The sequence below is a fragment of the Chamaea fasciata genome, unplaced genomic scaffold, assembly GCF_029207755.1.
Source record: "Chamaea fasciata isolate MVZ Bird 193981 ecotype frontalis unplaced genomic scaffold, bChaFas1.0.hap1 SCAF_3, whole genome shotgun sequence".
In the NCBI taxonomy this organism is placed as follows: domain Eukaryota; kingdom Metazoa; phylum Chordata; class Aves; order Passeriformes; family Sylviidae; genus Chamaea; species Chamaea fasciata.
In genome coordinates this window covers 28,077,483-28,084,004 of record NW_027094088.1, presented here as the reverse complement: position 1 = coordinate 28,084,004, position 6,522 = coordinate 28,077,483, and the positions used below count along the sequence as shown (strand labels likewise).

General features: G+C 55.4%; 1 pseudogene; it reads right to left on the bottom strand.

Moving 5' to 3' along the window:
* Positions 1–218: 218 nt before the first annotated feature.
* Positions 219–5,956, bottom strand: LOC136287490 (acrosin-like; annotated as a pseudogene).
* Between the last annotated feature and the right edge of the window lie 566 nt (positions 5,957–6,522).

Below are 6,522 nucleotides of genomic sequence, written 5' to 3'. Positions count from 1 at the left end.
ATTGGAATTACACCGAAAAGATGGTTCCCTGTGAACAAAGCTAGCTTTATTTCAACAATTAGATCAACTCCAGTGTTTGCCTGCACACCGGAGAGAAATGTGGGCGGGACAGAGCAGGGTTTTGACACTGAGGCTGCCTTTGGATCAGCAGGCATTGCCCCAGCAGGAAAGGGCTGTGGTGCACTGCAGCCTGCCCTGGATCCTGCCTGTCCTGCTGCTCAGGAAGCACTTTCAGCGGTGTGGTATGCACGCATGTTGTAGTCAATCCAGTGATAGAAGTGCCGAGTGGAGATGTAGATTCCAGGCTGCTTTGGTCTGGCGCAGCCTTCTCCCCAGCTGGTTATGCCGACAACCCACCAGTACTCGGCGGTGTTGTCCTTGCACATGAGAGGACCACCACTGTCGCCCTGCAATAGAGCAGAGAGGATTAAGGTGGTGTTGAGTGGCCCCTGCCAGCACCGGGGCTGTCTCCTCTTCTCTCACAGCCCCTGCCAGAACTGTATTCCAGGCAGAGGAAGGCTCTCCTCAGAGGCTGGAGCCTCCAGAGCCTTGGCTGTGAATGGCTTGGGGTCCTGTAGGGTAGGGCTCTCTGTGTCCTCTCTGCACAAGGCAGGAGTCCTGGATGTGCAGAGCATGGATGTTTGGCACCCGGATCTCTGCGCTGCCGAGAGCGCTAGCTGGGCTTTCTGGGCTTTCTGGCACAAGGGGGGCACTGGGCAAGTAGGAGTGGATGGGGAGTGTGTAGGAAGCCCCCCCCCCCCCCCCCTCCCAGCAGCTGGGGGGGAGCTGGGGCTGGGAGGGTGACCGGGAGAACTGGCCGGGGCAAAGCAGACCCTGGGCTGTGTTTGGGCAGCGCTGCCAGGGCTGCTGGTGCTGCTGGGGGCTGAGAGGCTCGTGACACATTCATACCTGGCAGGCGTCGATGGCGCCCTGTGGGTAACCAGCACACAAGTTGTAGGGGTGGACTTTCCCTGCATACCAGTCACTGCTGTTGCAGAGCTGGGAATTGATGAGCTGGACCTTGGCCTCCTGCAGGCGACCACGTGAACCTTGAGCTGTGAGCAGAGAAAGCAATAAGCCCTCAGCACCCCCATGTCAGTTCTCCTTCCCCGTCTGAGGGGAATCCCTGTCCCTTGGGCACGGCTTTCCCTCCGCAGAGGCGCTAGGGCACGGTGTCCCTGCTTCCCGCCTTTGGGGAGCAGGCCAGGCCCATCTCTGCACCGGGCTACGTCCTTCAGCCTGGCTTTGGACTCTGCTGTGAGGAAGCCCAAACCCTCTCCCCACTGCACTTAGCTGGAACTCACATCTTGCAGTGGTGGAACCCCAGCCAGCGATCCAGCAGTTGTTGAGCTTTGAGACTTCTAGGGCGGGGTCAGCCAGACAGGCCAGCTGGATGTAGGCGCTGCACTGGACAGAACCGTCCAGTTGCAGCAGGGCAATGTCGTAGCTGAAGTCGGCACGCTTGTAGTAGGGGTGAACCACCACCTGCTTCACGTTGCGAACTACGGCCCCAGGGCCCGGCTGAGTGAACTTGGTAGCTCCAAGCACCACATACAGCATGCTGATGTCACTGGAAAGAAGATGGAGAGAGGGCTGAGAGGGAGCAGAGCCATGTACCACAGCAGCCCAGCAGCTGCCTCTCTTCTGCTTGGCAAGGCAGAGAGGGAGCAGTGCTCTGGCAGGTGTGAGTGCCCTCACACACATGAGGCTGGGGGAATGTCGAGCTGGAGGCCGCTAGGAAGCCTTGGCACAAGCCCAGGCTTCTCCTGAGCAGTGTGGCAGCTGGACTGCCTGAGAGGAAAGGGGACGGGAGTAGCAGGTGGTGGCTGCTGACAGGGCACCTGCTGGTGTAGCGAGGGTGTCCCCATTCCCTGGTCTGCCTTACTCAAACTTGTCGAAGCAGTGGGCCGCCGTGAGGACCCAATCTGCAGTGATGAGGGACCCTCCACACCAATGACCCAGGTTCGGTGAAAGGGGATGTTGGATGCTGACGATCCAGGGCCAGGATGCTTCCAGAGCGCCTACTCCACCCACAATGCGTGTCATGCCAAAGTCGTAAGCTTCGTTGCCGGTGGAATAAGTCATGGGGTAGTAGTCAGGTTGCGGAGCGCGGAGGCCGCAGGAACCTCTGCAAGCAGAAAGTCATTTCCATGCTGCTGCGTGGCCTGCTGTGGCTCAGGCTGAAGCTCAGCCCTGTGCCCTCCCCACAAGCGTTTGCAGGCCCAGCAGGCCAGGGAAGCCCATGGGATGTTTGTCTGTCCAAGGAACGGAGGCTTCCCCATGGTGGGTAGGAAGCTGTGGCCCAGCCACGGGGGACAGGCGGGTCCCCTCCAGGGAAGGCCCCAAGTGTTGCCACGGCTCCCTCCCAGGGCCTGGGGCCACTTACCCGCAGGGGTACTGTATGCCGTGGGCCAGCGCGGCCACGGTCAGCAGGACGAGGAGGCCGAGCCGATTCATGGCTGCCAGAGGCACGTGTCAGCTGCAAGCACTGAGGGCTCCGTGCAGCAGCACAGCCACAGCCGCAGTGCCCGGCAGCAGCCGCGCTGCCCGTGGTGGCCCCGGCCCCGGGGCTGATGTCACTGAGGGCTGGGTTCCGTGTTTGGGGCGCTGTGGGGGCCTGTGCAACCGGGGCCCACTGGGGGAGGGGCAACACCGAATCCATGGGCCGTGGAATGGTTTGGGGTGGAAGGGACCTTGGAAATCACATAGCTCCGACTTCCTGCCATTGGTAGGGATGGATAGTTTGTACTGGAGAAGTTTGCTCAGAGCCTGGCTCAGAAGCTGTCGTTGGACAATTTGAGGGAGGATGGGACATTGAAGTACAAAGTCTTTATCAACAGGACCTGACTGAGGCAGGAACCAGAGCTCTTGATCAAAGGTTGGCCTCTGCGTGAACCTTCCAACCAAATGTTGTCGAGATCCGCTCATCGGCAAAACGTGGATTTGCCTTTCGCTAATCAGAAACTGGACAAGGCCACATCTGGCCTTCTTTTGGGATGTAGGATCACAGACAACTTCCTTGGTTCCTCCTGGAGTCCTCCAAGGCCTGGGGAGCATCCCAAGAGGAGAAAAAAACCAGATGATCCTGCACTAGAAGTTCTGGTAGCTTGTTTATTCAACAGCATAAAGATGGGCCTCTCTCGCAGCCCAGTCAGAAACCTCATTGCCTGGAGGGGAAGGCACCTGCAGGATTTCCCAGTTGCTGGCAGTGGTTCTCCAGTCCTTCACTGTGACTGACACTGGCTTCCCCCCCCGTTGATGGGCAGACCTGCATGATGGTCAAGGATTAGGGTAACTTGTGATGTGTCTCCCTTCATCACTGTAGGCAGTCTTTTACAGTAACGATTAGATGCATTGCTTAGCTTATCCTTTTCCCATTCTTTGCGGTTTTGAATTACAGTAAGTTGCATTTATTCCTGAAGTTGGTGTCTGTGTCTTCTGTGCTGACTTTGCCTACATGAAAAACAGGCATCCGCAGCTGCTCTGGGCAACCCGTGCCAGTATGTCTGCAGCCTGACAGTCAAGAATTTCTTCCCAGTATCTCATACGAAGCTACCCTCTGTCGCTGTAAAGCCATTGCCCTTGTCCTTTGAGGACCTGCCCTTGTAAGAAGGGCTGCTCTCTGCTGCTTTCTTTAGGCCCCTCTTCTTGCAGGATGAGGCTGTGCAGTCTCTGAGGCCAGCAGCTGCTGAGGAATCCATTTGGGGCAGGGAGCTGGTTGTGCAGCTGCAGTGCCAGCTGCAGATTGAGCTCTGGCTGGTGGGAGTCTGGGACCAGAGACTGCCACCCTTTGCATGACAGAGGGCACAGGGAGCTGTGGCACAGGCCAGGGATTTGAACGGACCCTGAGTGCTGCAGCAGGAGCCGGTGGCTCTTTCTGGAATGTGACATCTGCGAGTCTGCTGGGGGAATGAATCCTGAGGTTGAATGGGTACGGATACCCGCTCTGACTGGCTGAGAGTGGTGTGGGTAGGGAATCAAACGGGTCACCCATCAGCTTGTTGGAGTCACCTGTGCCTCTGGAATGGTCACACAGGGGAGATTCCTCAGCATTTTGGCAGCCCAGATGGGACCTAAGGACAGTACTGCTGGAGCCTCCGTCCTGAAGAGCAGCTACTGGTGAGTTCACCTGGGACCTTTAGAGCAGGAAGGAGCCACGGGAGGAGTGTTATAATTCCATGTGCAGAGTCTGTGTAAATTATAAGCGTGGAATTGAGCCTCTCTATTGCTGTGGCATTTGCCGCAGATTCGGTGAAGTCGTGGGTAGTGGGTGGAGAAGGTGTGCGCAGCATGAGCGGTGTGAGGTGGCCACAGAGGAGTTGTGGAGGCCCCCGTAAGTTGTGAGGTAGAGGGGCTCGAGTCTCTGCTTGAAGGCTTTTGCAGACAGGCACAGGGAGAACCTTGTGTCCCTCATGCCGCACAATGGGTGCCAGAGCACACACAGAAGGGGGTGGAAATCCCTTCTTGGCACACAGAAGAGGGCTTCACATGCACCAAGGTGTTTGACGTGGTGGGAAATATCCCTGTTTTAGGTGAGGACGTGTCTGTGGCCAAAGTTGTAGAGAACTGGGAGAACTTCTTAATGGGCAGCAGAATTTTGCACACTAAGGTTGTGCCAGGATGATGGGGCAGCTCGAAGCTTGTCTCCCCTCTGGGCAGGGTAATGACCATCCCCAACCCTGAGTGACACTCTTGGACTCAGTGTCTTTAGTGAGCGGGCAGCCCCTGAAATTTACTTCAGTAAATATTTGAAGAAGCTTATGCCAGGCTGGCAGGGGCAAGTACAGATGTGGGATGATTGCTCTCAGCACAGCCCACCTTGATTAATACAAAGGGAAGAATGCCACATGCCGTGAGACAGGACTCCATTTGCCTGGAACCCAAGAAGAATATCCAGAAGCAGACGGAGTGACACCTAGCCCAAGGCATTTTGAAGCCTTCCATTAATGCGGGCGTTCAGAGCTGCAACGGCTAGCTCGGTCCTGAACACGCATTAATTGGTACAGCTCCGGTTCCTTCTTGCTGTGTGAGCCCTGGCCCTCAGGTAGAAGTGTGGCTCCGGCGTGGAAGACAGGCAGACTCTCACGTGGGTGACAAGATAGGTTGATTGCTGCCAGCTGGCCAGGTGAAAAATGACTTCTCTGGGCTCTCCTTGACCTTAAGTACCAGGGGTGTGGAGAGGGGCAGGGATTAGCCCAGGACCAATACCATGGGGGGTGGGAGTTACCAGGACAAAAAGACAGTAAGCAGGGCATCTGATACACGCTACAGGGCGGAGAAGTCATAGGCTCTGCCAATCACCCCAGCCCCCCACCAGAGTCTGGGCAGGGTTGCAGGGAGATGGACAGGAGCCACAACTAGGGAAAAACCAAAGGGGTTGGAACACGGGGTAATCTGGAACAAACCATTCTACGTAAAGTTGCAAAGTAATAATTTTCACACCGCAACATTCCAGTATATTTAGAAAGTCAGTGTTCACTTGCCTTCACCTGGAAAAGACAGCAACTGCCTTCAACAACTGTCTTCCCCGTGGCATTAGGCTGTCATTTTTTTCTTTGCCCGTCCCACCGCCCCAAATATTGAGGTTTGATTGAAAAGAGTATAAATTCTGGGGCAAATTTGTACAGTTTGTAGAGGATTTGTTAATTAGTGAGTCGAGATAAGAAGGTTCTTGCCCATCCTGTGGTGCTTATGTGCAGCACTCAGACAAGGAAGCACGGCAAGCTGCAGTTTGTGTCTGTGCAGCTGGATCTTTGACTGCTCCTTCTCTCCATTTGCCAGACTTACACAGCAACCTCATCTTCCTTGACTCCTCCCTGTCTCTGCCTTTGTCTCCTCCCAAATTTGGAGCCAAGCCCAGGGATCTTTTTCCCATGGCTCCCAGGCTTGGCCCTCCCTGCCTGTGAACAGCCTCGGTGTTGCAGCTGCTGTTGGCCCACTCACTTTGGCCTTCCATGGCATTCCCGGTGTGCTCTCCTACTGTTTCTGCCAGGTTCCTCTCCCCAGAATGAGCCCAGCTCTTCCTTTGAGTATCTGTGAAGTGTGACCGCCCAGCACATCAGTCCCCCTTTACTACCTGTGAACTCTGGCCCTGCCTTAGGGCACTGGTGACGGGCCTTAAGCTTTAGCTTTCCTAGTTTCAGATTCTGTGCTGCTTAGGGGTGTAGTTCTGAGCCTCGCATTAAGTGCTAGTAGGCTCTTTTCATAGAGTAAGTAGACAAACAAATCCTTTTCCTGCTGAGGACCAAGGACAACTTTCAGGCCAACAGCATAAACAACAGCGGACTGAAGAGAGAAAACAAGAAGGATGAGACCCCACAACCCGAAGCTGCAATTGGACAATTAAACCCCAATATGCAAATGGACCAAAACTTAATAAAAACTTAAGATCTTGTGACCCGGCAGCCATTTTGTGGCCATTATTTGTCCAACTTGTGGATAGCCCTGATCAGGCTCCTGTCCTGGCCAAGGTGGATTCTGGAGGCCTTTCAAGAAATACCTACTTCCTTTTTTATCTCTGTC